The sequence below is a fragment of the Equus przewalskii genome, chromosome 5 (genome assembly GCF_037783145.1).
Source record: "Equus przewalskii isolate Varuska chromosome 5, EquPr2, whole genome shotgun sequence".
Taxonomy (NCBI): domain Eukaryota; kingdom Metazoa; phylum Chordata; class Mammalia; order Perissodactyla; family Equidae; genus Equus; species Equus przewalskii.
This window is the reverse complement of record NC_091835.1, coordinates 21213031-21240992: the sequence shown is the minus strand read 5'-3', so window position 1 is coordinate 21240992 and position 27962 is coordinate 21213031. Positions and strand designations below refer to the sequence as shown.

Below are 27962 nucleotides of genomic sequence, written 5' to 3'. Positions count from 1 at the left end.
TCCCACTGCCTCTCGCCCACGGCCCCCAAGTTTATGTGTTATCTTTCTCTTCTGGCTCTGGGGCTTTCTCTCCCTCCCAGCCTTGTTGGGCTTCATTCATCCATCCATCCGTTCATTCCTCCATCATGTGTTTATCAAGAGCCAGGTGCTGGGCGTTGGGCATAAAATGGGGAGGGGAGTGACATCAGATGGGGGGCCTGCCCGACTGCCTGGCACCTCAGCTCAAAGGGGCAAGTCAGAAGCTTGTCCAGGAATCCCACAAACAAAGGGGACAAGGGCTTACAGAAGAGGTATGTGGCCCTCCAAGGGCTTCTACTGTGAGAGTGACCTAATTGTGGGGATCAGTGAAGGCTTCCTCCGGAGAGCCCTGAACAATGGGGGGCTTCCCACAGCGAGGGCTGTGAGAGGATGGCTCTGCCTGCAGGTGGATGGACAGCTGTGCTGTTGGTGTGAGTGTGTGTGAGAGGATGTGTGAGCGTGCAAGAAGTGTCACTGAAAGTGTGTGAGCACATGGACGAGTGTGCAAGGGCATCAGGCAAGTGGGTGAGCATGGAAGCAAGTGTGCAAGGGATGGAAGCACATGTGAGTATGAATGTGTGAAGGTGTAAGTGTGCAAGAGTATGTGTGTGCGAGAGTGTGAGTGTACCTGAGTGTGTATTTGAGGGTGTCAGAGTGTGTGGGTGCATGTAAGTGTGCTTGAGAGTATCTGAGTGTGTGAGGTTCACGTGAGTGTGCACGTGTGGGTGTTTGTGGGTATATGTTTGAAGGTATCTGAGTGTGTGAGGTTCACGTGAGTGTGCACATGTGAGGGTGTGTGTTTGTGGGTGTACGTGACTGTGCATGTGAGAGTATGTTTGAAGGTATCTGAGTGTGGGCGTTCATGTGTGAGTGTGTGTGTTTGTGGATGCGCATGAGAGTGTGTTTGAGGGTAGCTGAGGGTGGGGTGCATGCGTGTGTGCACGTGTGAGTGAATGAGGGTGATTTAGGTGTGGAAGTGCATGTGTGAGTGTGCACAGGAGGGGGGCTGGGGGTGGTCACAGAGCAGGGGTGGGGAGTGAGGGTAGGAGGTGGCGCCCAGGCAAACCTGGGCTTGGCTGCGGGTGGTGACGGAGACTCCAGGGTGATCGTTCCACTCGAGACTCACCAGGGCCTCCTTCCCAGACCCCCTCACTTCCTGCCACAGGGGACAAAGTGTCCACAGAAGGGACCTGGGCTTCAGCATCATCAGAGTCCTGCCCCTGCCCCTTTGGGTTGGTGAGCATTCTTCTCTGGCCTCAGTTTCTCAGTCTGTGAGGTAGGTGGTGCGACCCCCAAGTTGGGCTCACATGGGTGGACTCCCAGAGCCAGCCAGTATCCCCGTCTCTGGGTCTGCTCCCCATCATGTCCCTGCTGGGTCCCAGGTGAGCCCTCACAGAGGTGGCTCGGGCCCCCAGGGCAGCCGCTCTCTGTCCCCACTGCACCCGTCGAGCTGTCCTCTACCTACCAGGGGGACGTGAGCTCCAAGTCCCCGTCTCCTCAGAACGACGTCACTTTCTCTTCTCCTTCCCCCAGCCCTGTGTCCACACCTCGGACCCCATGTCCTCCATTTCCCCTTTCCCACGGCCACCCTGGTCTCTGCTTCTCCCCTCCCTCTGCTTGGTCCCCAGCATTCCCATAGCCCCCCGTGATGCTGTCTATTCTTGTTCCCAGCTCTCAGATCATCTTTCTCTGGGTCACAGGGACCCCATGCCCAGGTTCCCTAGTCCTCCAGCTACTGGGCAGGGTTGGCCCCTTGGAGACCCTGGAGGAAGATTAGAGGACATCAGGGGGAGAGGGGATGCTGGGGTCTGCGCCCCACTCTGCTTGCTGCTGGATCTCTGGTGGCAGCTGCCCACACCCCGCTCAACTCTCCCTGCCCTGCTCAGCTCCCTACACCTGGCTCTGCTCCCCCCACCAGACTCAGCTCCCTCCCCACGGGGTTCTGGCAGCGTCACCCCTGCTGGTTATCCCTCCAGCCTAGGGAGGCAGTGGCTGCCCGCTGTACCCACTCCTGGGTGAATCACCAGCCCCTCTCTGGTCCCTCACCTCTGTCACAAAGTCTCTGCATTGCATTCTCTCTGTTTGAAAACTCTGCACCGGTTTCATTTTTCCTGAGGCAACTCTGAGGGATACAGCGAGCCTCTAAAAGATGCCCACGAATCTCTCCCGTGACAATGCTTCACCCTCCGACCGCACCCCATCTCTTTCCCTTTCCATCACAACACTTCTTGAGAGCATCACTCACCTATGCGCTGGGGGACCCTTCCAGAGTGGACTCAGATACGCTCACCCCCTCTGCTCTCCTTCCCGCTTCCCTCCCTGGCCCTTGGAATTGTTAGGGCATTGTCCTCATGCCCCCCCGGGAGGAACACTATGGAGTTCCCAGACTTCTATGACATTCTAGTCACAGGTCTAATTTTCTGACTTTTCCAGGTGTGACGAGGATGGCGATGATAATAAAAATAATTATCACCTAACACATTTGCTCCAATAGTCTGTATCAGGCACTGCTCTGTATGTCTTACGTGTGCCAACAGTTATCTTTTAATCCACATATTTATCCTATGATACGGGCTTATGCTCAACCCTTGAAATGAGGAAACTGAGGCCAAGATTGTTTATGGTCAGGGAGCCCACTAGATGTCTGTTTTCACTTTGTTTCAAGTCCCCCCCCCACCCCCCCAGCAAGGTCACTCTCACCTGCTGTCCTATGACGCCGTCTCTGACCTGCAGGTGTGAACTGAGGGGGAGTAAGTGGTGCCAGAGCGAGTCTTGCATAGCCGCTTAGGGTGGGGCTTGGGGCCTGGGAGCACATCAGGCGGGTGTTTCTGACCCAGCGTTATGGGATGAGAGTCGGTGGGTAATTACTTTTAATTACCTAAAGGAATATGAGGAGTGAGCCAGGGAAAATAAGCCAGCCAGGTCAGTAAGCCAAAGGGCGCTACTCCGGGAGCCAGGCTGGACGCTGAATGAGCAAATGACATTGGGGTGCCCCACAGTTATTCCTAAGGGGCCCACAGTTATTCACAGCTGCTGTAGGGGTCCTCCACATGTCTGGCCTGGTTCCCGTGGCGGCCTTCTCCGACGTTCCATGTAGCATGAGCTCTCGCACCAGGCGTCTGCTGACCAGGCAGAGTTAGTGTCACAAAGGCTCTGGGGAGCCGGCCAGGGGTCCCATGCTGTAGACAAAGCTTGGCTATGGTGTCATGGCCCTTGTGGAGTCCCTGCCTTCATGTGTCAGCTGTCCTGCTTTCTGGAATGTCCGTAGCCCCATCACCTGCCTTGTGGTCTGTCCACAGCCGCGTGTCTGACGTCTCCCGCTGTGGTCGCCCTCAGTCTCTATATTCCAGCCTTACTGGCCTCATGCTTTTCCTTTTCCAGGTGTGTTCCGCTTTGCATCTGCTGTTCCTTCTTTCAGGAATGCTTTTCCTCCATTTGCCTTTGTGGCTCACTCCCTCACTTCCTCCGCATTTCTGCCGAACTGTCATCCTACGGGAGGGCCTTATCCAGATAATAGAGAGGCCTGCAGAGAGCAGAACCCCCACCGCATCTCTCTCCAACCCCTCCCCTCCGCTCTCTCTTCCTCACCTCCCTCACTATGATTCCACAGTTATTTGTTGTCTTTCTTCCTCCAGTTCTGCCTCTGAAGTAGGTCCCAAGTTGTCCTCTTTTCTCCCGGTCCACGAGGACCACCCATACATCCCTTTTGGACCATGACACTGGCTTTCAAACTTGTCCCCCTCAGATCCGCACAGCAGCCCAGTGCCTTCTAGAACAAACCAGACCCTACCAGCCAGACATGTTAGTGGCTTCCCATTGCACTTCTCACTTAAAACGCTGAATGAACCCCCAGACGCCCCCATCCCTCCAGAGTCACTGCATGCCATTCTCTTTTCTTTTGATTTCTTGAAAATTCCAGCCTCTTCACTGGGGCTCTTCCCTCCTAGTCTTTCTGTACGTGGAAGGCTCCCAGCCAGCGCTGCGGCCCTACCCCTACCCACAGCCTGTTCTCCATCTTCCACTGATCCCTAAGGACCTAATGTCAGTGTCAGTTCCTCACGACGCCCACCCTCCCTCCCCCACCTCCAGGATAAGTCAGGGCTCCCTGAGACCCTTGGACACCACTCTGTCCCTTCTCTGGTGCTCACTTCTACCTGTAACGATACAGGTATTTACGAGTTTATTTGTGAATGCTCATCACCCCACAGGACTATAAGGTCACCAGGGCCAGGGCCCTATCAGTTTTGCTAACCACCAGTTTACCTCTCTTCAAGGATTTCAGTACATTTGTTAAATGAATGAATGAATGAATGAATGAATGAAAATCTTCACACCACTGACATCTATCAACCTTGTTAAACGCCTTTAAAAGCCTCCGGTTTCCTGTAAGGCTCTGGCTTGAGCCTGGAATCTAGCTGCTTCTGGATTTGCCTCCAGTTTATTTTTCCAGCCTCATGTCACGGACTTCCACCCCACACCCTGTTGCTGGTTTCACATCAGCCGAGCCACAGTTCTCTTGGCTTCTACAGCTTCAGTTTTCCTACTAAAACCTTTATCATCCTTTAAAGGTCAGCCAACTCCACCTTTTGTGGTGACGTCTTTCCTGCTTCTACAAGTCTCTCGCACCTGCTTGTAACTCTCTCAAGGCCACGCTTCTTTCTGCCTTCCAGTATTTTGGGTGCTCTCCTATCTTCCTTTCCCACTAGATTGAAAGAAGATAAATCTCTTGGTGGTTTTTGTATCTGTTGTTTTATATTCTAGGTTCATATCTCATAGGAGTTGCTAAAGATTCGTTTTTTGAATTAATGGAAATCATTGTTTAATTAAAATATTGCCCTCTGCAGATATAAGATTCGATCTCATGGATCTTAGAAAGTGTGTATATTTCTCAGTACAAAGCTTCTGTAAATCTTGCTATAGACCGGTTCCCCTGGGGGCTTTCTATTAAACATTTAGTGGTGAGGACTTGGTGACAACAGCTGTGGGGAAAAGAACGAGCATGGAGAAGCAACATTCTGCCTCAGGCCACAGTGGCCTCTCCACAGCCTGGTCTTTGCAAATGGAAACAGCGGCACAGCGTCAAGACCGAGAAGATAGACTATTTCCATTTATTTTACATTATACTTTAGGATCTAAATATAAATATTCCAGCTATTCATCTCAGCATGATTTGGTTATGGAAACATAATCGGAATTGTTTCAGAGACAGAGGTGGCTTCTATTTTGGTCCTGGCACAGGAAATTCAGCCTTTGTCCATTTTTACAGTTTGATTTATGTGAGGTTAAAAATTCATAACGCAGGAGCTAACCTCAAGCAAATATTGTTCTTTGCATGAGCCAATTCAAACGTTCTCTCATCTCAGGTTTCCTGTGCAAAAGGTTTAGAAACGTGAAGAGCAGCTGCGGCTGACCTACTTGATCTCTAAAGCCAGTCGGCCTTTGTTGTGTGAGCAGGGGCTCAGCCTGGTTCTGAAGGAAGGGGACAGGGAGCCATCCTGCTTTCAGGTACACTTTCTGTGTCAAATACCTTGTGTTTGTTATCTTATCTAGTCCTCCGGTAGTCCCATGACGTAGGCTCCATTATCTTTACTTTTCAGAAGCAGGAACCGAGACAGGTTAGGTAACCTGCCTGAGCTTGCACGGCTGGTTAATGGCCAAACTGCTTGGCATGACCATAAGGCTGTGTGCGGGGTCTGCAGCTGCACGCTGCACGATGGAGATGTCGCAGCTCACGACCAGCCATTCTCCTGTCCAGATGCCAAGATGCAAAGAATTCAGGTTTGCGTTTCATTTCAACCCAAAGACGGCTGGAGGTGACGGGTCTTCATTTTTTTTCCTGAGGAAATATGCCGGGGCGCTGTGCTTTATGAACTGTGGGCACAAAGGGTGGCTGCCCATCTGACTGTGGCCAGGGGACAGGACAATCTCTCTCCTTGTGGACACTGCGATGGATGCTTCATTTTTCCCTTCAACCCACCCAGGCTCTCACTGGTCTTGTGTACAACCCCAGCCCAGAGAACCTTCTAGACGTCCAGAAGCCGCCTCAGAGCCTGAAGGCTGCTTAACTGGCGTCCTTTGTTCACTCAGCCCTTACAAACACGCCTCTCTCCTCTCACATTCCGCCTGCAGGTGCCCAGGGACACGGAGCACCTGCTCCGGGACTTGGGGCTCGTCAGCATGCTGTGTGTGGGCTCAGGCCCCAGAGACCAAACACTACCATGCCCCTGGGCAAAACCCCCTCCTAACTCCGGACCACAGAAGCCAAGAGATAAAGAGACACCGACCAAGAGAAACAGGATGTAACCAGACAGGAGACCGGGATGAAGGGGACACGAGGGTGGCTGAGAGACACGTGTGAGGCTCTCCATGTCAGTGCTGGGCTAAGTCAGGAGGTGCCGGTCTCATCCTGGTGCTGCCACAGCCTTGGGATTTGATGGAGCCCCCCTCCAGCATCCTCTTCCTCCCGGAAAAACGAGGACGCAGATCTCATGGTTTATGTAGAGCTACCTGACCAGACCTGATATGTCCTCTGCCACTTCCCATTAAGATATATTGAAAATAAAAGCGTCCAACAGCTTTGAAACTTAAGCCCACTGGACCTGGAGTTTGGGGAAAATATTGTATATTTTAGAGGGATTTGGTTTGAGTGAGGAACGACATGGAGGCCCACACCCAGTGTATCGTCTGCATGAGAACAGCAAGGTGGGTCCTGGTGGAGACACGAAAGACTTGGACCTCTCGGCTGATCTTTGCTTGAGTCCACATTTAGCAGAAAAGAGAGCAAACATCCCCTCACTAGAGGAGACCTAGTTTTTGAGGCAATCAGTGATGTTCCCACTCCCGTCCACCTTTATGATTTCTCTATTTCTTCAGCCAGTCTTGAGCATGGCTGGGAGCAGAGGAGTGAAGATAACAGGCCATGGTCTCTTTGGCTGGACCCCAGCCCCGGAGACACGGGCAAGTCTAGGGAGGTTGTAGCTGATGGAGACGTCTCTGGATGGAACAAGGGTTCAAGCCACAAGGGAAAGAGCTCACAGTATACCTGGCAAAATTAATGAAAGCAGACCAAGAATAGACATGGTGAGTTTTTTGTTTAAGGAAAAAGATAAAAATCTCTCTCTATATTTAAAGGAGAAAAAGGAAGCAGTTTATGTAAGAAGAAACACAAATTACTCTGGGATCAGACATTTCTTTGTCAGCACCAAGAGCCAAAAGACAGTGCTTCAAAATTTATAGTTGTAAGTGATCAAAAACCGAGAGCAAAGAATTTTGTACCTTGTCAGTGTCTTATAACACAAGGTTACACTGGGGCTCAAACGCTACCGCTCACCTCCTCTTCCTGAAATAATTAAAGGGCTATTCCAGCCAAAATAAAAACAATCAGTATCAACAATTATTTTTTTAAAAAGAACGCTTTATTCACTCTGTTGGTTAATAAACATTTAATGAATGGCTACACGTTTCCAGGCACTGCCCTAATAAGTAAAATTTTGAACAAAACCAAAGAGGTCCATGCCCCTGTGAAGCCCCCACAGCCCCGAGGGACAGAGAAATAAATAGGCAAACGCCTACCAGTAGGACAGGTGACATAGTGGCATGGTGATGTAGCGACGTGGTAGTATGGTGATGTGGTCGCATGGTGGTGTGGTGGCCTGGTGATGTGGTGGCATGGTGGCATGGTGGTGTGGTGGCATGGTGATGTGGTGGCATGGTGATGTGGTGATGTGGTAGCATGGTGATGTGGTGGTATGGTGGTGTGGTGGCATGGTGTTGTGGTGGCATGGTGATGTGGTGGCATGGTGATGTAGTAATACGGTGATACGGTGGCATGGTGATGTGGTGGTATGGTGGCGTGGTGGTATGATGAAGTGGTGACATGGTGGCATGGTGATGTGGTGGCAGGGTGATGTAGTGGTATGGTGGTTTGGTGGCATGGTGGCATGATGACAAGATGACACGCTGTCCTGGTGAGGGAAGACAGCTTCTTGGAGAAAGTAAAATCTAGTCTGAAGCCTGAACTGAGGAGGACTCAGGCTGAAGAAGAGCTGGGAGGAAGGAGACTGCATGCGGGGAAGAGCACGCCCACGAGCACAGGGGTCAGAGGGAGCAGTGAGGCTGGAACACCGGGCGGCGTGAGAATTGAAACTGGTGGAATCTGAAGACCAGTCAACCCCATGGACCCTGAGACCAGGCAGAGGCTCGCGGGTTCTCACCACTGTCATATCGCCGTCCTCAGCTCAGAGCCCAGCCAGGAGTCACTCCTCAAAAGGTATTTGTTGAATGAAAAAATGTGTCATGTAAAAATGGCCACAAAAGAGAAAAAACCCAAACAGTTTTTAATTTGAATTACTAAAAATAGCAATGGTAATATAATATCAATCTAGGTGGATAATGCAAAATTAATTTAACAAAGACTAGGAAAGAATTGAGAGCTGAGGAAAAGATCAAGTGTAATAAATTTTAAGTCTTGTGTAAGAGGGGGCCAAAGTAATTGCTTTATTCTTAGCTTAGATCATTAAAGAATTATACATTTAAATAGATATTTGAAAGAATTAAAAGCGTCTACTGGTATAATTTAAAAAAATACCACAGTGCACATAACAAAATGAAAAAGGAAGCTGCAAGAAAGCAGAAAGCAGAACAAGGATGAGAGACGGAGGGTTAAACTTTGTGGTTATATGATAAACGCGGAGAGTTTAAATTTTACCACATCAAAGCGAAGTCTTGTGATGGGGAACAAAAGTGGAACTATGTGATACAAGAGACAGACACGAAGGAGAGCTCTTCCATAGTTTAAAATAAAGGCCTGGGCAAAGAAAGAGAGGCAGGCCCCCACAAGCAGAAAGAAAGGATGATAATTTAAAAATGAAGAAAAAATAGACATCGCTTCACAAAGCCTTAATGTTGCGATGAGTCATGTTACGTTAGGAAAAGTAATAATCCTGAAAGCAGTTGTTAGCCTTCATGTGCTAATAAACACAGTATAGGTATTTATAAATGTGTGCTTTAAAGGTCAAGAAGAAATGAGCAAAAACGCAATCATTGGGCAGAAGTTTTAATTCTCCTCTATGATAGATCAAGAAACAATGCAGGGGCCGGCCCCATGGCCGAGTGGTTAAAAGTTCGCGCGCTCTGTTTCGGTGGCCCAGAGTTTTGCTGGTTGGGATCCTTGGCGCGGACGTGGCACCACTCATCAAGCCACGCTGAGGCGGCATCTTGCACAGCACAAGCAGAAGGACCTACAACTAGAATATACAACTATGTACTGGGGGGCTTTGGGGAGAAGAAGAAGAAAAAAATGATTGGCAACAGATGTCAGCTCAGGTGCCAATTTTTAAAAATGAAACAATGCAAAGGAAGTAAATTTACATGATTGTACTAGTTGCCTATGGCTGCCATCACAGCTACCACAAAATTGATGGTTTAAAAGAACATGCTTTCACTCTCTTACAGTCCTGGAGCTCGGAGTCTGTAATCAGTTTCCCCGGGCTGAAGTCAAGGTGTCAGCAGAACCGCGCTCTACCCAGAGGCTCCAGGGAGAATCTGTGACTGGGCCTTTTCCAGCCCTGGAGCTGCATTCCTGGCTTGTGGTCCCTTCCTCCATCTTCAAAGCCAGCAGCGCAGCATCCTGCTTCCGTTGTCACATTCATTGCCTTCCTTTTCTGTGTCAAATCCCTCTCTGCCTCCCTCTTACAAGGATACCTGTGATGATACTTAAGGCATACCTGGGTAATTCAGGATAATCTCCCCATCTCACGATCCTTACCTTAATCACATATGCAAAATCTCTTGTCGTATAAAGTAACACTGTCAAATTCCAGGCGTTAGGACCCAGATGTCCTTCAGGGCCATCGTTCAACCTATTGCAATAATAATAATAAGACTTAATAATGATCAGGCTCACACTGATGGGACGACTTATTTTCAAGGGTCCATGGAACGTTCACGAAACTGCATAAATTTGGCTTTATAAACTCCTCCAAAGCAAAAATTATTCATTGCCGATGCCATCTTCTGAAGTTCAAATTTTATAATAGACAATTAGAAAGAATAAGCCAATTACTTGGATATTACAAATAAGCAAAAAACACGCTCGAATGACAAGCCACCAAATATTGTTTCAGATTGCTTAGAAAATCGTAGAAAGGACGACACTATGTATCTATGGCTGTCAGAGTTATCAGGAGAGGTCAATTTTTAACCCCAAATTCCTTTATTACCATGTAAAATAAGAAAAGAAATCTATAGATAATCATTCAATAGAGGGAATTAGAAAGAACATAAAATAGATAAAGCAAAAAGGAATAAGTTAGAAAATGGTGGGATTAATAAATGAAACAAAAAGCAATTCAATTACAAAGATGACAAACCCCTCTGCCAAGTGTAATCAAGGAATAAATGAAGAGACCACAGAAAAGTAAATTAGAAATGAGAAATTACTGCCATTATATTACAATGTTATTTTGGAGGCTCCAGATATGAGACAGAAATAAAGAATACACAAGGACGTGAAGAAGACAAGCATGTTATTTCCAGCCAGTGTGATTATATGTAAACACCCAGAATATCAATCAAAATAATACGTGGGTTGTTGATAGAATTCAGCGGCTGAATATGAAAGTAATAAATAAAAATCAAGTCTTTTTATACCCTATAACCATTCAGAAAACATAATAATTATTAACATAAATATTATTATTACACTTACTAAGAAATGTGTAATAACAATATGTTACCTAATATGGCCTGGATGATAAAACTGCTTGGTATGATAAAACTTTCCAATTTACACGATTAAAATAAGTCCAAACAAAACCTCTATAATGTTTTTAGAGAAACTTCCCCAAATAATTCTGAAGTTCATTTGGAAGAAAAAAGTGATGAGAATAAATTTAAATGTTTGGAAATGGAAGTATTATGAGGGGAAGTGGCTTTTCCAAATGTTAAAATACTATAAAGCTATGTTAATTTTTAGTCCATTTAATGCTATTAATAGAGAGGGAGTCTGAATATACGAGGAAGTTGGCAAATAGTCAGAGAAGTTATGGATTTTTTAATGGAGAGTGCAGACGCTGCTAGTCAGATGGCAGTGTATTGATGAAATATGTGGGAAAAGTCACTCCCTAGAACAGATTAAGGGGGAATGCAGCGGGGTTATTGAAGTTCCCAGAGGTGACAAGCACTCCACTTACCATCCCTCTCCCCACCCATAGAATAGGCAGCCTGTAGCTAGCTATGCCAGGCAAAAATCCTACAGCCTGATTCCTAAAATAATTGAACACGCAATGACCATATAGATCCACAGCAGAGAACAAACACCAGATACCCAGCCTTTTTTCTCAAACTCAAACAGAAAATCGAGGATCACCAGGCAAATGAGAAGAGCTAGACCCTCAAGTGAGAAAGGCCTAGACGCAGGAACAGGAAAAATAGATCCCAGAAGAAACAGGATAATTTGGGATACAAAAGAAAAACTAAGAACAAAACTCCAATAAATAGAGAAATTTAAAATTTTGAGTTCATAAACCAAGAACAAGATGATATGAAAAAGAAAAAATTGCAACACAGGAACAGCTTTTAGAGATTAAAAAAAAGTAAAAGTAAAGTCAGGGAGAGCTCTCCCAAAGATAGAGATGGAAAATATGAGTGAAATGGTGAGACCTTTTGTCATAGGTCATAGAAAGAAAGAGCAGAGAGAACAGTGGAATTATTTGATAAAATATAGGAGTGACTCAAAACTGATGAGGGATATAAACATCAGATGAACCTGATGAAGGATATAAAACATCGATGAAAGGGCTCACTCCACGATGAATTACAGATGACTCCACCCTAAGCTGTATCTTACAGCCTCTTTGGTCATGTAACTGATCATGTTTCCCCTTCACGTTGATTTCTAAAAATTGCAAAGGTAAATTTTCAGCCCGTCTCCAGAAAGTGCTCAGGAATTGAACGTTTTGCATATTGTGCCAGATTATCTGTTGTCAGTTTGTTACCACTATTTCCATCACCAACAGCACCCTTACTACCGTGCTCACCACCAATACCACCACCATCATCACCACCATCGCTACCACCACCACCACCACTGCCATATGCATCTAAGGCAGGGAACTACATTTCCCAGAATCCCTTTCCCTGTGCAGTTTTGGTTTAGAGTTCACCCAAGAGAAGAACTTATGCAAGATTGGAAAGTGAAAGTGATACTTATCATTTCTGAGCTTAGGCCTTAAGAAGCGTCGTGCGTTTCCATTTGCCTCCCTGTGCCTCTGTCATCACAATGAGAAGAATATGCCCTAACTGGCCCTGAGTCCCCGAAGAAGGATTAGAGAAACGTGGAGCAGAGCCCCGAGTCTGAAGTGAGAGCTACCCCTAGCTGATCCATGAACTGAGCAAGGAAGTTGTTCACACATGTATGCCACTGAGACTTTGGCACTGTTCTTCTGTGGCACTAGTTGACCAAAACAGGTGCGTAGACTTTTACTTGTCAATCCTTGTTTTCCATTATTCTCACTGTTTTTTCCCTTACTTAAAATCGTATTTTATTATATGTCTAATAGTGAGATATCCCAAATACTTTTTGGGAAAAGGTGAAGTATAAATAGGAATACTGCTGACATATTTTGGAAAATGCTACTTTATCCCTTTTGATTTCCATGAGTGCTTCAGAAGACTTTTCGAATGACATTGGATGACAGTTCCAAATATTAGTTTGGAATGTAGCCATCAAGGAGAAGTCTAGGATAAAGAAGTCAAATGAGAATAAAGCCAAATCACTTCATCCATGGAAGGAGAAAGAATGCTGGAGCAGGAAGCCCAGTGGAATATTATAAGCAGGTGATGTGGTTTAAGTGACGCAAATGCGTTTATGATCAAGTGGAGAGTAATCACTGGTGCCTGAATTTGTCCTATTCTTTTTTTTTTTTTTTTTTCCTGAAGGATCCCGTGGGTATATATTTTTTTTATATGAAGGATCTTCTGCTTTTATTCTCTGATTCCTTTTATTGTTTTAAGATTCATTTCGGTTATAAATTCTGGAAAAGGGAATCTCAAAGTCACAGCATAATGAAATCTTAAGCAGAATTATGTTATAAATTATTACAATTATCTTCGTTATTTTTAGGCGAATGTGCTAACATGCTTTAAACTGCTTTTAATGTATTGTCCCTCATTCTCCAAATTTAACTTTTTACAGCTTTCTGCAAATGGGATGGGAGCATCGCTAATGCTCAGTGATCTGGGAACATGGCATTAATTGATAATGATCAAGAAGACACTCTTTCACCACCAATATGAAACCCTGGGGAAGTCAATTGAAGTGGAAAACTATATATTTTGTGCAGAGGCTTCAAAGAAGGGGAAATTATGGTTTCATTAGATCATCCCTCCATTCTGCAAGCGTAGAGCAGGTCTGTGCAATTGACTTTTTGAGGCCACTCTGTAAGCCTGCGCTGGGACGCAGTGAGCGCTTACCATGAAACGGATCATTAATTCTCCTCCTATTTTGCTGCATTGAAGCAGAAGATGATTATTAACCTAGCAACATGGGGAAACAGCTAAGGCTTTCTAAGCCCTTGGGATGGAGAGACACTGCTAATTATGTGTGGCAATCCGATTTTTCTTCCTCTTTTATAAAGGCAACGTTGTCCTCTTCGTCTTTCTAAATCCTGTGCTGCGGCTAGCAGTGCAGTCTGATGTAAGAAGGTTTGTGTCCCGCTCAAAGGTCCTTTTTCATAATATTTGGACTATATGTAAGTGGGTGGGATTTTTTCTGTCTTTTGAGGGCAGCCTGGGTTTGAAGAAGGGGCAAGTGAGGAGGGTGAGGGGGGTGCATATACGGAGAGTTGCACAGGAGTCGCTGACACAAAGTTGAACTGGGAATGGAAAGCACTTCAGACACTGCCTCCTTGTTCCTCTGTACCATCCTTGGGAGAAGCTTTATGAATGTGGGTCAACCCAACCAGCTGGGTTACTGGAGAGAGAGCTGAAGCTGGGCTGTAGGCGTGTGGCATCCGGGGGCCAAGAGCTGCAGTTGTGAAGAACAAAGTCGGGGCATGTCTGGCCTTCTAGGTATTCCAGGCCATGTCCAGTGGCAGGTGTGTCTGCGCTAGGGGACCAGACGTGGGAGAGGAGGCCTTACTTGAGTCTATTGAGGTATAAATCTGGTTTATTGCACACATATGGTAAGGAATGAAGGAAAGGGGCTGGTGGCCAGTAAGCCAAGGGTTTTGGAGCCACAGAGCAGGGCAATGACCATAGCAAGAGCAGCTGAGGGCTGGCCTGGCAAGAGAACAGGACAGCGTTCCTGATTTTCTCTCCACCCTGGTGAGCTTGACTGGGGCATGGACTGGGGCACGGATGGTGAATGAGCTCTTAGATTCTTTGACCCATTAGGGAAAGGCGGTGGGATCCTTGGAAAAGGAAAATAAATGTTCTTATAGAATAAGAAGGCTTGAGCCGTTTGACTTTAAGGATAGAAGAGATTTGACCTACTGTTTAAGCCAGGCTGAGTGAATGAGTCAAGCCGGCTACAGAGACCATATCATAATGAAGTGCAGCGAAGTCTCTCAACTCCTCATACTTTGCTAATGCTGAGAAGTTCTGGAAATGTCCATCTGGAAGAACATATTCTCAGGAGTCACTGGAGTTAAAGACTGCAGTAGTTAGCTATTGCTGCATAACAAATTACCACGAACGTAGCAGCTTCAAATCTATAGTCTACCCTCATTCTTTGCAGATTCTGCACCTGCTAATATCTTGAGATAGAGCAAATAAAATTTATTGAGAATCCTCAAAAACTCAATACTTGCAGTGCTTTCATCATCATTTGCAGACTTGTGCAGAGTAGCAAAAAATTCACGTCACCCAGTGTGCACACTCCCAGCTGGGGTTGGACAAGGTGAGGCTCTGCTTTCTGTTTTCCGCTTTCATATCATAGACAAGAGCCCTTGATGTGGTCTATTCAGTGCCACAGTTTTTGCATTTTTGTGCTTTTTGGGGGTGATTTCACTGTTTTAGGTGACCCCCAGGCATCATGCTGAAGTGCTGTCTAGTGCTTCTAAGCACAAGAAGGCTGTGGCGTACCTTATGGAAGAAATATGTGTGTTAGAGAAGCTTCGTTCAGGCATAAGTTAGAGTTCTGCTGGCTGTGGATTCCGTGTTAATGAATCAACATATATATTAAATAAGGTGTCTTCAAACAGAAACATACATAAAGCAAAATTATGTATTGGTTGGTTGACAAAAATCTTGTGACCAGAGACTCACAGGAACCTGACCCTGTCTTTCCCCGGGAGCACAGCACTAATACATTTCTCATGGTGACTTCATAAAACACAACTACTGCAGGGCCAACCTTCGTGGCCTTGTGGTTAAGTTCAGTGTGCTCTGCTTTGGTGGCCTGGGTTTGGTTTCCCGGCACAGACCTACACTGCCTGCTAGTGGCCGTGCTGTGCTGGCGGCCCACATACTAAAAAATAGAGGAAGACTGGCATGGATGTTAGCTCAAGGCAAATCTTCCTCAGCACAAAAACAAAAACAAAACATAACTACTGCAAATAACGAGAATCCACTGCACATGTATTCTCTCACAGTTTCTGTAGGGCAAGACTCTGAGCACTACTTAATCAGGTCCTCTGCTCAGGGTGTTGCAAGGCTGCAGTCAGATGTTAACTAAACTGTGATCCTCTCAGGAGCTTGGGGTGCCAAGCTCTCATGGTTGTTGGCAGGACTCAGTCCTTGTGGCTGTAGGACTGAAGTCCTGTTTTCTAGCCAGCTGTTAGCTGCAGTTACTATAAACATCGAAAGGCTGGCTCCAGTTCTTTGCCATGTGGCCCTCTCACAGCGTGGCAGCTGACTTCTTTAGACCAGCAGGAGAATCTTTTACTCCAGGTACCTATGAGGGAGTCTCATAAGTGTAGCATAATCACGGGAGTGACTATCCCATAGAACAAAATGGGATAACGTAATGGGAGGGACAGCCATCACCTTTTGCCTGTTCTGTTGGTTAGAAGCAAGTCACAGGTTCATCCCACACTCAAGGGGAGGAGGTTACACAAAGGCTTGACTCATTGGGGGGGTCACATGAAGGTGTGTTTGCTACAGTGGTGTGCCAGAATCTTCCAGAAGATTCCTTACAAACATAAGGAAGATGAGATGCCACTGTTTACTCAGGCAAGATCTAACAACTCTGAAATTAACATCAACAGAAGATGCGACTTCAAGGCTGCACACTGATGTGCAAGGAGTGGGTGTTGGGACATTTAGGTGCTGTCCAGCTCTGTCACTAACTACTTGAGGATAGATCAAGGAACCTGAATTTTGTCAGCTCTATATCATGAGCCACATGGTTAGAAATTCATGGATAAGAGCACTGCAGACATTTTTAAATGTTTAAAGAGGTGACCTCAAAGGATCTCAGTCAGTCTACAAATTATTCCAACTGCGGGGCAAGTGCCCAGGGAGGCCCCGCTCTGTCCTACTTCACTTCATTTAAGAATATTCTTCAAGGGACCCCTGTTTCATGGTGAGATTTCAGTGGAACAGAACTGGAAAGGCCCAGAAGTATGGAAACAATTATACTCACCTTTAGCTAGGACTGTGTTGGTCCATGCTGAGCCCACAGTGTGCTCATCGCTGCCCGGCAGACCCACGGATGAGGTGCCCAGAAAGGTCTCTTCTACTTCTGGAGCCTGTGGTTCAATAATTGGGGTGAAGGGTGGGCACAGACCACCCAAAGCCGTTCACTTATGAGTTTACATGTCATTAGGGGTAACTCCAAGGGCACCCTAATCGACCTAAGATCTGACGGTCCAGGTAGAGCTCCCAAGGCAGACTTCAGTGACCCAGCTTTCCTGTTCGGTCTAGAAATAAAGAAGGGAATTGGATTTGGGGGTCTCTCCCTAGCGCATTAGCATGTGTGGCCTAATTAAGCTCCATTTGGGCAGCACACACATCAATAGGGCTCTTTCTCTTTAAGAATTGCTTTCAGACAGCAGTTCTTTTGTTTAAGAATCGCTTTGTTTCTCTTTTATTTGAAGTCCAAAAGCCATCAGCCATTGGGGCCCCTGCTTCTTCAAGGGGCATTCAGACGCAGGCTGCAGATGGCCGGACAAAGAGCGGGCCTTGTGCTCCAGGCCGGATTCGCCCCGGGCCTTCCTCTGACAGAGCATCTTTCACTAATATTTGCTTTCTCAAAGCCATCTTTCCTGAACAAAGGCTTCTTTCTGTACAGATGACTCCTAATAAACCTTTTTTTTTTCTTGTAAGGATATTTGTTCCCAACCCTTTCCAGAACCCTATTCTTAATTCCAAATTCAGTGAGAGGCAATCAATTCTATGCAGACGCTGAGCATTCGCAGCATCGCAGCCTGATCAAAGTAGGTCTTTCTCATCGCTCCTATTCAGTGTCATTTCTCTGCAAAATGAGGAGGCTGAGTTAGAGATCTCCGGGTTCCTTTTTTCTACTCTAGCATGCCAATGCTCGCTATGGTGTAGTGGGGTCACCATGCTGTCCCTGGAGTCTAGCACTCTGCGTCACCAGATATGCTTGCTCAACATTCAGATTCCTGGGCCCCAGGCAGACCAACTGGATCAGAATCTCGGGGGGAGGGGGGAGAGGGAGTGGAGTCTGGGAACTTGTATTTCTCGCAAGCCCCCCAGGTGTTTTCAATGTGCAGTCAGATTTAGAAACAAGTGGGTGGCATTTGTTTAGAAAGCAAGCAAGAGCAGCGTGTCTCTGCTTGTAAGAATAAGCAATCCATTCAGAACAGCGGGAAGAAAATCTACTTATTCTGTTTATTAAACAGTCTCTGTCTTTTCTTTCAAACAGGTGTGTCTGGTACTGGTCCAGGAAGAAAACACAGCAAATAGCCCTGGAAAACAAGGAGCTTTAGCTTGAGGGTCCAGCGCCCCTCCCCCAGCTTTCATCCCCGCTCAACCTCAGAGATGAGCAAATACAGCTTCAGAAGGGGCCGACCACTAAAAGGAGGACCACTGCAACAGGTGGAATAATTTCTAAACTCCTGTTGTCCTTCTTTGTTTGGATAACTCCATCCTTTTTCTCAGTCTATCTGAAGGAGATTGAACCGTGCCATTATTTAGTCATATTTTCTTTGGGACCTGGAAGGCAGCCTTGCTATCATTTACCTAGTTTTCAGCCATGTGGACACAAATCAAAACTCTATCAGGAAAGTAATAGGTGTCACTTGTCCCTGTTTTGAGGACTGATGGAGGCTCAGCAGTCATCCTGCCACAAGGAATTGAAGGAAGTCAATCTCTGTTTCATTGTCCTGAAGCTATTTCTCACCGAAGGGACGCTGGATTTTTACCCACTTCGATTAATGAAAGAAACTTCTAGTTCTGGCACTCTTTGTTAGGAGGAAAGATAAATAAGGAAAGGATTTACCTACAACCCGGCCTCGTGATGAAATAATGAATGGTCAGTGCCAGGAGGTTTTAGAAAGCAGGGTTCTTCCTTCTTCTCTCAAGTGGTCCAGATGTTGGAACCTCACCTCTGGGAGGACGTGTTCCAAAGCACATCCAGGTCTCCCAGTGGGATCACGTGGAAACTTCAGTGGGCCCTGCTGTATTCTAAGTGGGGGTGTCACTCTGAGGTTGTCAAATCTCCCAGGGAACCATAGGGTGATGGTCTCTATGCATCCCGCCTGACGTGTGGTGGGCATGAATGCTGCCTTGTGTGGTACGGCATATTTGGTTTGCTTCCTAGCAGTGTTTATCTGGCTTGTTTTTTTGTCCTTGGGAGTTTTGCTAAGAATGGTGATGAGTGGACAGTCAACAATCCCGGAATCTGGGTTAGATAAACTCCATGACTTGGACAGCTTCTACAAGTCTTCTCAAAAAGGGTCTTACGGCCTCAGAAAATGAGCTTGGAATGTATTTTGGTCTCACTCAAAAGAAATCCCCAATTCTGCAGCTCTTTTTGTGACAATATCTTGCTAGCAGAGAGCACCCTTAGGACAGGACCTTCCTGGGATGGCTCCCTTGTCCTCGTGCTCAGAAAGAAGTGGACAGCAAGTTGGGGTCAGTGATCGCCTCTATTCCGGGCTGTGGATGAAGCATTCTTCTCTGAGGTAGGGCATCAGGGTGGGTATATCTGGGGAAAGAGGTGAGATAATGAGATAATAGCAGGCCAGTGGACCCGGAAGAATCCTAATTCCCCCTCAGCCCATCTCCCCTTCCCCTGAGGTCTGCGAGGGAGGTACATGCTCAGAGGACAATCTCCTGGGGGATCGGTGTATCCCAGCTGCAGCTCTGATCTCACGCGCTAAGCTCCAGCATGGTCTTCAGAGCTGGCAAAGGTTGGATCACGTGGTGAACCAACCTTGGCCTGAAAGATTAGGCCAGAGAAACCATTTTACCCTGAGGCTGAGATGTAGTTGTTCCTGGTGTTCGTCCCAGGCCACCCAAATGTCGGGGAAGCTCACCCGTGAACTTCTAACCTCAGCCCCATGAGGAGAAGAAGACAAAGCGAGCTTAGAAAAGCCAAGGAGAGGTGGTGGTCTGGGAATCCAGCCAAACTGCAAAGAAAATCTCCCAAAGAGAAAATCCATACCCTCTGCTTGACCTTTAACTTCCTGACTTTAGGGCTGTAGCCCAGGGGACTGTTCGTTCATTTCACCTACCTCTTCTTGTGTGAACTGGGGAAAGGGGGGTGGATAGGGAGATGCGGAGGGACAGGAGGCTTGAGGCAGCAGTCCCTCCATCCTTGATTTCTCTCTGAGAGGCCAAGGGGCTTAATACTGGACTTGGGATCAAGCAGGAGCATTGCTTTTCCTCTAACTCCAGGATGTGGGCATGAGCAATGTGTTAGGGGAGGCCTGCTCACATCACCTTGGGTGTAGATTCCCCAGTCCTTACCAACATACCTGAGCCCCATCAAGGACCGGTGAATGCCTTTTTAATAGTTCCGCTGAAAGACTTCAAGCTGACCAGAACACTCTTGCAGACAGGCTGCCTGGTGAACATGTACGCACAAGGTGGGGAAGAGCTGTCTCTGCTCATTTCATCTAGTCCCAGGGTCCGCAGAGATCCTCTAGGGGGTGGGGGCTCCCACAGGGGGACCCCCAGCACATGACAGCACAAGTTAAATAGTACAGTTCTGCAAAGGAAAAAAAAATCTCACTTATATGTGGAATCTAAAAAACAAACAAAGGAAAAACCAAACTCATAGATATAGTGAACAAATTGATGATTGCAGGGGGTTGGGGGTTGAGGGGAATGGGCAGAATGGGTAAGGGTGATCAAAAGGTACAAACTTGCAGTTACAAAATAAATAAGTCACGGGGATGCAACGTACAATGTGGCGACTATAGTTAATAATACCATATTGTGTATTTCAAAGTTGTTAAGAGAGTAAATCTTGAAAGTCCTCATCACAGGGAAAAAGATTTGTAACTATGGGTGGTGGTGTCTGTTAACTAGACTTATTGTGGTGATCATTTCACAATATATACTAATACAGAATTATTATGTCGCACACCTGAAACTAATATCATGTTATATGTTGATTATATCTCAATAAAAAAAAATGACACAGAACCACTACACACTTACCAGAATGGCCAAAATCTGGAACACTGACAACACCAAATGCTGGTACTGACGTGGAGCAACAGGAACTCTCACACATTGCTGCTAGGAATGTAGAATGGTACAGCCACTTTGGAAGACAGTCTGACGGTTTCTTATAAAACTAAACATACTGTTACCATATGATCCAGCCATAGTGCTCCTGGGTATTTACCCAAAGGAGTTGAAAACTTATGTCCACACAAAAACCTGCACACGCTTGTTTATAGCAGCTTCATTCATAATTGCCCAAACTTGGAAGCAACCAAGATGTCCTTCAGTAAGTGTGTGAATCAATAAACTGTGGTACATTCACACGATGGAATATTACTCAGCACTAGAAAGAAATGAGCTGTCAAGCCATGAAAAGACATAGAGGAAACCTAAATGCCTATTACTAAGTGAAAAAAGCCAATCTGAAAAAGCTACATACTGTAGGATTCTACTAAATTCAGCCCCATGTCACAAAGTGTCCTTTTTATTATTTCATGGGATGCTTCTAAACAGCATAAGCCTTGAGACAGGAGGATGTCTCTTTATGAGCTTGGTCCAGCCCTGAGGACCCTTCTGGGATGTCTTAACCTTTAGCACAAGGGCCAACAAACTTTTTCTGTTAAGGGTCAGATGCTAGTATTTCAGGCTTTGCTGGCCATAAGGTCTACTCAATTCTACCGTCATAGCATGACAGCAGTGGTGTGTGGCTGTGTTCTAATAAAACTTTATTTATAAAAACAGGCAGTCAGCCAGATTTTGCCAAGGGGCCCCAGTTTGCCAATTCCTGCTTTAGCGTGGAAAGGCTGAGCCCAGGGGCTGGGACCCCTCCTTTTTGGTCTGCCCAGGCGACATCCCTTCTCCTGTGGTGGGTCTCCCTTCTGAATGAGGACTTTACTCTTGGCCTCGACTGTTTGGTCCAGGGATGGGCCTGACCCAAGCCTGCTCAACGGGGCTTTCCTCCAGGAATGGTTTGAAATGGACATGGGAAAGGATGGGCTGCTATTTGGTGGAGGAAGCCACGAGATATGAATCTCAGGCGCGGTTGGCAGCCATGCTCTCTGCCATACAGAGGAAGCACATCTGTGCTGAGAGGAAAGGGAGCCGATGCTCAGAGCACAGTGGAGACACGATGGAGCGTGGAGTCCTGTGGGCAGTCAATTCCCTGGCTGCAATTGTTCCTGAAGCCCATGTTTATTTCCTTAGATGAGACAACTCAATTGTATTCTCGTGTATTTCCCTTTTTACTCCAACTAGGATGGACTGAATTTCTGTTAGTTGTAACCAAGAGAATCTTCATGGATTCTCCAGGTCATATCCTGGAGGACCAAATTATCCCCAATTATTAGAACCAATGCTTCTCCTAGGCTCCTCCTTACAAGCTTGGTTTGCTCAGTCTTGCTTCCTCACAAACACCTACGTCCTAAGGAGTCAGCTCGGCGCCCTCTGCATTGATGACAAGAACATAATCCCATTACAGAGAATACGTCAGCACACACTGACCAGCCAATTCCAGATGGTGGGCACGGCAGCCATTGTTTTTTCTGTTCCAAGCAAAAACACTAACTAATATTGGTTTCCTCAGCTCCAGAAGAGTCGGCTGCCTTGAGGAGACCATCCATTCTGCAGGATTTAAAACATGGGAACAAAACTCACCTGGGGCAATGTTTGCCCAGACAGGCAGGCGCTCATTCACTCACACCCATTTCCTGGACGTGGCCACAGCTGAGGGACTTGTCAAAGGTCAAGCTTTGGCCTGGAAGCTGGAGCAAGAAAGACTCAACGAGCTCTGGATTTCCAGAGTGGGGTTATCCATGCTCTGTCACAAATTTGCCCCTCGTGCCTGGGCTCCTTCACTTCCCTGAGCAAAGGGAGCTGTGAGACCCAAGAGGGAAGAGCAGGGCTTCCTGAGGCCCTCTTAGGATGTGGGGTTTGTCTTCTATACCATACAGCATTGATAGAAAACCTCTGGGTCTTGTCCCCTCCTCAGCTGTTGTCCAGTGTTTGGGACGGTGAAGACCCCGGTGAGGGGGTCTCCCTCATCACTGGAGTCCTTTAATTCCAGAACTTTGTAATGTGGTGGTCCACACACATTGGATGACCACAGCCGGGCTTGGGAAGGATGGGGGTGAAAGGCTGGCTGGTTTCCCAAATCTTCAACCCTGAAGTTTTGATAAAAATGACGTCAGTAGCCTTCCACAGAGCTTCTTTGTTTGTGCGGAGAGCCCCGGGGTGGAGGCCCGATAAGCAGCCTTCTCCCACCGGGCGGCATTGCATCCTCGTGATGCGGGTTTGGTTATCAGTGTTCTGAGAAGGGTGGTGGGGGAGGAGCCAGGACCCTTTGATTTGCCCTTAACCTTCAAGAAAAGCATCAGGAGTGCCAGCCTCTGCTAAGCTTCATGTGCGTCCCAGAACCTGTGGTTTCTTAGGTCCCTAGATGATGACTGAGGGAGGAAAGGCCCAGTGACCCTGAAGGCCAGGGTGACCCGAGTGGGCGACTTACAGCAGGGACAATGCAGGTGCCTTGATCCCCAACACGGGCATGGTTATGTCCACTGGTGCCTTTGGTGCTTAGTGGCAGAGTCTCCATTTACAGGGAATCTTATAAGAAAACTCAATATGTGAGAGTGTTCAGTGCAGAGCGAGGCCTGGGGCTGAGCGGGTGTGAGTGTAGGCCCTCCCCTGGGGTCTCCTTTCCCGAGAGCAGGTCCATGGGGATGGCAGGACAGAGTCTGAAATCCCTTGACGCCCAGAAAAATATCCAGTGTTAATAAAAAGCAAGTATAGCTTAAAACACCTGCTTAATGTAATGTATGCTCAAAACAAAACTTGCTTAACATTCAAGAAGCGATTGCACCATCGTAGCTGAAGGCAACTTGAAGAAGTCCTGAGTTTGGAAGGCTCCTAATTGAAAAGAGTTACTGAGTTGGATGAGAACCGCCCCCCCACCGGCTCCCTACGCCTGCCTCTGCTTGCCACTCCTCAGAGCTGGGATCTCATGGCTCCACCTCCCACCCCTACATACAAGATTCCTTCTACCCCAGGACTTATGGCTGAAAGGGATGCTGTTTGGGGGCCGGGACATCAGCTCGGTACCTTGACCGTCTTGTTGCTTGTGTTGCCTTCTTCTTAGAATGTGCTTGCCTTGCAGGTTGTGACAAAGTGTGAGAGAATTGGTTTCCTGCAAAAACCAAACACAGACCATCGAGGGGTTAGACTCCGTTTGGTTCCAAAACACAAGACTCAGGGATGGAGGTGGGCCCAGCTGGGCAGCAGCCCTCGACCTCTAACCACGAGGATGGCCATGCCGTCAACAATGACATTTGTTAAAGGCCTCCTGTTGGGGAGCCGCCATGCCTAAGGAAGGCTTTTACAGAGATTTGTGTAGTTAATCGTCTCTGAGAGATTTCTCTCTGGGCTTCTGGTTGTCTGAGCCCTGGGAAAGCCATGTGTCTCGTTTCCATAAAGTGTTCTTTCTATCAAATCAGGTTTCTCTTTGGTTCCAGGACCCTCATTGGGCAGAAGTCTTATTTTAATGTCACTTGTGCACACTAGCATCTCTGGGACTGGGGTCCATGTCATCAGCCTTCCTGGGGCCTGGGGTCCAGTGACATTCCCGCTGCTGGACCACCAGCCTCCCACCCTCACCTCTGCCCATGCTGGCTCCTCCGGGCTCTCCTGAGCTCTCGCACGACCTTCTGTGAACTGCAGCTTGTGATTCTTTAGCGTGCTTGCTTTGTATCATCTAATTTTTCATTTTCAGCCTTCTAAGTACTCATCTTTCCTCGTCATAATAACAGAATAATAATTAACGTTTATTAAAGAATTATCACTTACAACACGGTGTGAATTATCTCATTCATGTAAATGAATGATCTCATGTAGTGCCTCTAACAAACCACTTATCCCCACTTAACAGAGAAACTGAGGCTTCTCTTGTCTACTTTACCAGGTCACACAGCTTGAAAGTGGCCAAGTTGAGATTCAAATCCAGATTCATTTGCCCTGGAGTCTGGGTGCTTATCCGTTGAGGCCCAAGTCCAGAAATCATGTAAAATAAGATCATCTTTCTGCTCTTTTTTTTTTTTTTAATGTTTTGTGGATCACACGCTTCACTGAATTATCTTAATGGCAAGGGAGGGTAAACAGGTGTATGACAATCTACCCCAGGTAATGACTCATTTCTTATGTAATCCATCTGTGGGATTTTTGTCTTCTGCACAGCATATTCCTATCTGTTCAATAACAAAGAGAAGGCTTTCGTGTAGAGCACAAGCCAAAAATGGATGCTCCAGGATGGTGTAGCACACTGCCCTGTGACTTTGTCTATGTGCCAGACCCTCTCCGTACCCCTGTTTAAGGAGCAAAGAAATATTTTATCTGGAGTCCTTCAAGATCATACCAGCTGGAATCGGAGTTTAAAATTCTTCCATCAGTTGAAACCATACTCATAGCATCTGAGTTCAAGTCCTTGGATTCCACTCAAGGGAATTGTGCGTGTTTAGTCAGCCAGTGGCTTCTAGGTACATAGTTTGTAGGAGTTTTGATAATAAAAAGATGAATAAGATAAAAATAATTTCCTCCAAGGATTTTATAATCTAATAAGAAGATTAAGACATATCTCAAATAATAACAAAGAACAGATGCTTTTACCTCGCAAAACAGCTTCATAGCACAGACTCAAAGGGAAATTAAACAATGAGAGTATGATGTAGGTATTGGGAAACTTCCAGAAGGGGCACAAGAGATGACTTACTCCTGCGTCCCACTAGGGAAGAGGTAGCTTGATCATGGATGCCGGGCCAGGGTGGGATCCCACATGGAGCTCACAAGATGCCCAGCAGTGCCAAAGAGAACACATGCATCCGTCTTCTCAAAAGAATCCACACCCTAGAGATGTTGACGGTCCTGCTGTCTTCTGCAATCAAGCCAGTCCCTCCCACGGTCAACCTTGGGTCACAACTCCTGTCCCTTTGTCTGCCTGGCAAATTCCTGACTATAGATCTTGTTGCCCTGACTTGGCTCGTGGTGGTCTCTGCTCCTCTTGCATTGGTTCCAAGGTGTGCTCCCAGTTTTTTGCTACAGCGTGTCCCCTGATTTGGGTCATGCTAGTCCATGCCTAGGAATAGCCCTGGAATGGCTGTAATTTTTATCTGTGAAGAGTGTCAAAGCCATGATTGCCGTTCTTGGATGTGAATTAGTGGTCCCCTTTTAGGAACGGGCAAAGCTTATTGGAGATCCACGATTCGATACACCCTGGGAAGATTTCCAGAGCTGCAACTGGCTGTTTGGGTTCATGGAAGATGAAAGGGGCTGTGTGGAAATAAATGAAGGAGGAAAACAGTGGATGGATTTCTACAATAACATCCTTGTATTTTCCTCACGGCAATGCTGGTTGTTAATCTTTGCGCTATCCCATGTGCCAATTTTGGCAGATCTATCAAAGGAGAGCCATTTACTCTTGCAGACTCAGTATACAGGAGCAGAGAAGGAAAAAAATGTTAATGGGAAAAATAAAATCGATCTAGTACTAATTTGGATTGTAACTTACTATCGTATTTTCTCTTACTTTGAAGTACATTTTCCACATATTTTTGTGTGTAGTTGAGAGTGTGGTTCATTACATTTGATTTTCTTCTTCAGTACAAAGTTCGTGGACACTCGTGGAACACTCAGGAATAGAACTTTGGTCTGAAGTTATCTCCTTTCGCAAGCATTTTCTAAAATGACGTGTTCTGTGCACACTTAATCTGAATGATATTGGCAGCTTCTCTGCCCCATCCAAGAACCAGTCCAGCTTGGCTCCTACCCCCAAGTGCACGGTCTGAAGAAATTCACTTCCTGTCCAACGATTCCTGTAAATTCCTAATCTTGCTTCCCCCATCATCCTGGGCCCAACACTCCATCTTTTCACTTGGAAGGAACCCATCCCCCAGCAATGTCTTTGGAACTGGAATTTCTTTGGTTGAGAGACCTTGCACCAAGGACTCATTGGGTTGGTAGTGCTGGTCCAAGTGCCTGAAATGGTGCTGGGGGAGCAAGCCGTGGATTGCCTTGGTCATTGATGCCTTCATTGCCTGGCCTGACATGGAAGGCTCTTGTTGGCTGTGCATTCTGCTCAGTGGAGAGTCTCGACCTGTCATCCCACGTAAAGATCCCTGATCATTCTCCATTTCAGACGGTGCTCCCCTATCTGGTAATGCAACGCCAGCAGGCATTTAGCTGCCAGTGTGGAGGTGTAAATGCTGCACAACAGAGAGATATTTAAAGATCTTCTAAAGATAAAACTAGGTGAGAGCTGGGAAGGAATTTGCAGTCAGCACTTTCAGTGGTTCTTAAAATACAGGTTTGACTTCAAACTGTCCGGGGGGGAAGTCCCAAATTCCACCTTTCAGGGCTCAACCCAAGTTTGGTTCAGTTCGTTTGGAGAAGGACCCTGGTAACTACATTTTAAAATCGCTCATAGGCGATTTTGTTGCATACTCTGAGTTCTAAATCACTTAATGGTTAAAAATTCCTCACTCTACAAATAAAGAAACTAGATAGCTAAGAAAATAAAGGACTCTGTTAAAGTCACACTAACTGATAAGGTGAATTCCCTGCTTGCTGGGGCCCCATGAGATGGGGGCAGCTGGTCCAGCCCTCAATGCCACTGCCAGCAACACCCAGCTTACAGCATGCTGACCGAGAGTAGATGGAGGTCAGCCAGCAGGTATGTGGCTGAACCTCACTAAGAATGCTGGGAAAAGGAAAGCCAGAGGAAAAGCACCTGTTTTCAGAGATCTTTGCTTTAGAACTCAGCTTTGCCGATTACTAGCTGTATGACGTTGAACAAGGAGCTTAACTTTTTGGCTGCATACTCCTTGTTTGTATCAACAGAGCTGTGGAGAGGATGAAATAACACAGTCAAAACACGCAGGGAGGTGCTGAACACGCCACATACACTCAACAGAAGGTGTTTTTATTTTTGTTACAATCCAATGCTCTTTCGCTAATATATTCTGCCTATAAAATTTTTCATCTTTGTGTAATAAACATTTGAAGACTCTATTGAGATGCCGTGAAGGCAATGTGAATGCTCTAAATGATACCTGGAATTTTGTATTACTTAGGACACTGACTGATGCGTCTCAATTCATGAGCCAATTTCTCACCCTATTTCATTTTAGTTCCCTTCATTACTTCAAAAAATTTCCCCCTAAACTGCCAAAGGGAGAATCAGACCCATTTATTTTTCCATTTTCTGTCTGCAGAACGCATCACACTTCAATTTTCTCCATGTTTACGGTTATGACCATTTTCCCCACCATCTTAATCGCCATCGCACTCTGTTGACATACAGTGAAACATCTGACCATTATAAA

General features: G+C 46.5%; 2 long non-coding RNA genes across 4 annotated transcripts; one reads left to right on the top strand and one right to left on the bottom strand.

Moving 5' to 3' along the window:
• LOC139083274 (uncharacterized) lies at positions 1-26441 on the top strand. 3 transcript variants are annotated; one of them, XR_011539869.1, is made up of 6 exons: positions 1-290; positions 5382-5523; positions 5616-12486; positions 13214-13722; positions 17849-19109; positions 23750-26441. It is a non-coding gene; the product is annotated as an uncharacterized lncRNA (long non-coding RNA). The 3 variants fall into 3 exon arrangements; XR_011539868.1 differs by lacking the exon at positions 23750-26441 and having other exon boundaries at positions 17849-20577; XR_011539867.1 differs by lacking the exons at positions 17849-19109; positions 23750-26441 and having other exon boundaries at positions 13214-14895.
• On the bottom strand, positions 9060-16994 carry LOC139083275 (uncharacterized). The gene is made up of 3 exons (XR_011539871.1): positions 16815-16994; positions 16604-16709; positions 9060-9878 (listed from the first exon to the last, which is right to left on the bottom strand). It is a non-coding gene; the product is annotated as an uncharacterized lncRNA (long non-coding RNA).
• Positions 26442-27962: the final 1521 nt, after the last annotated feature.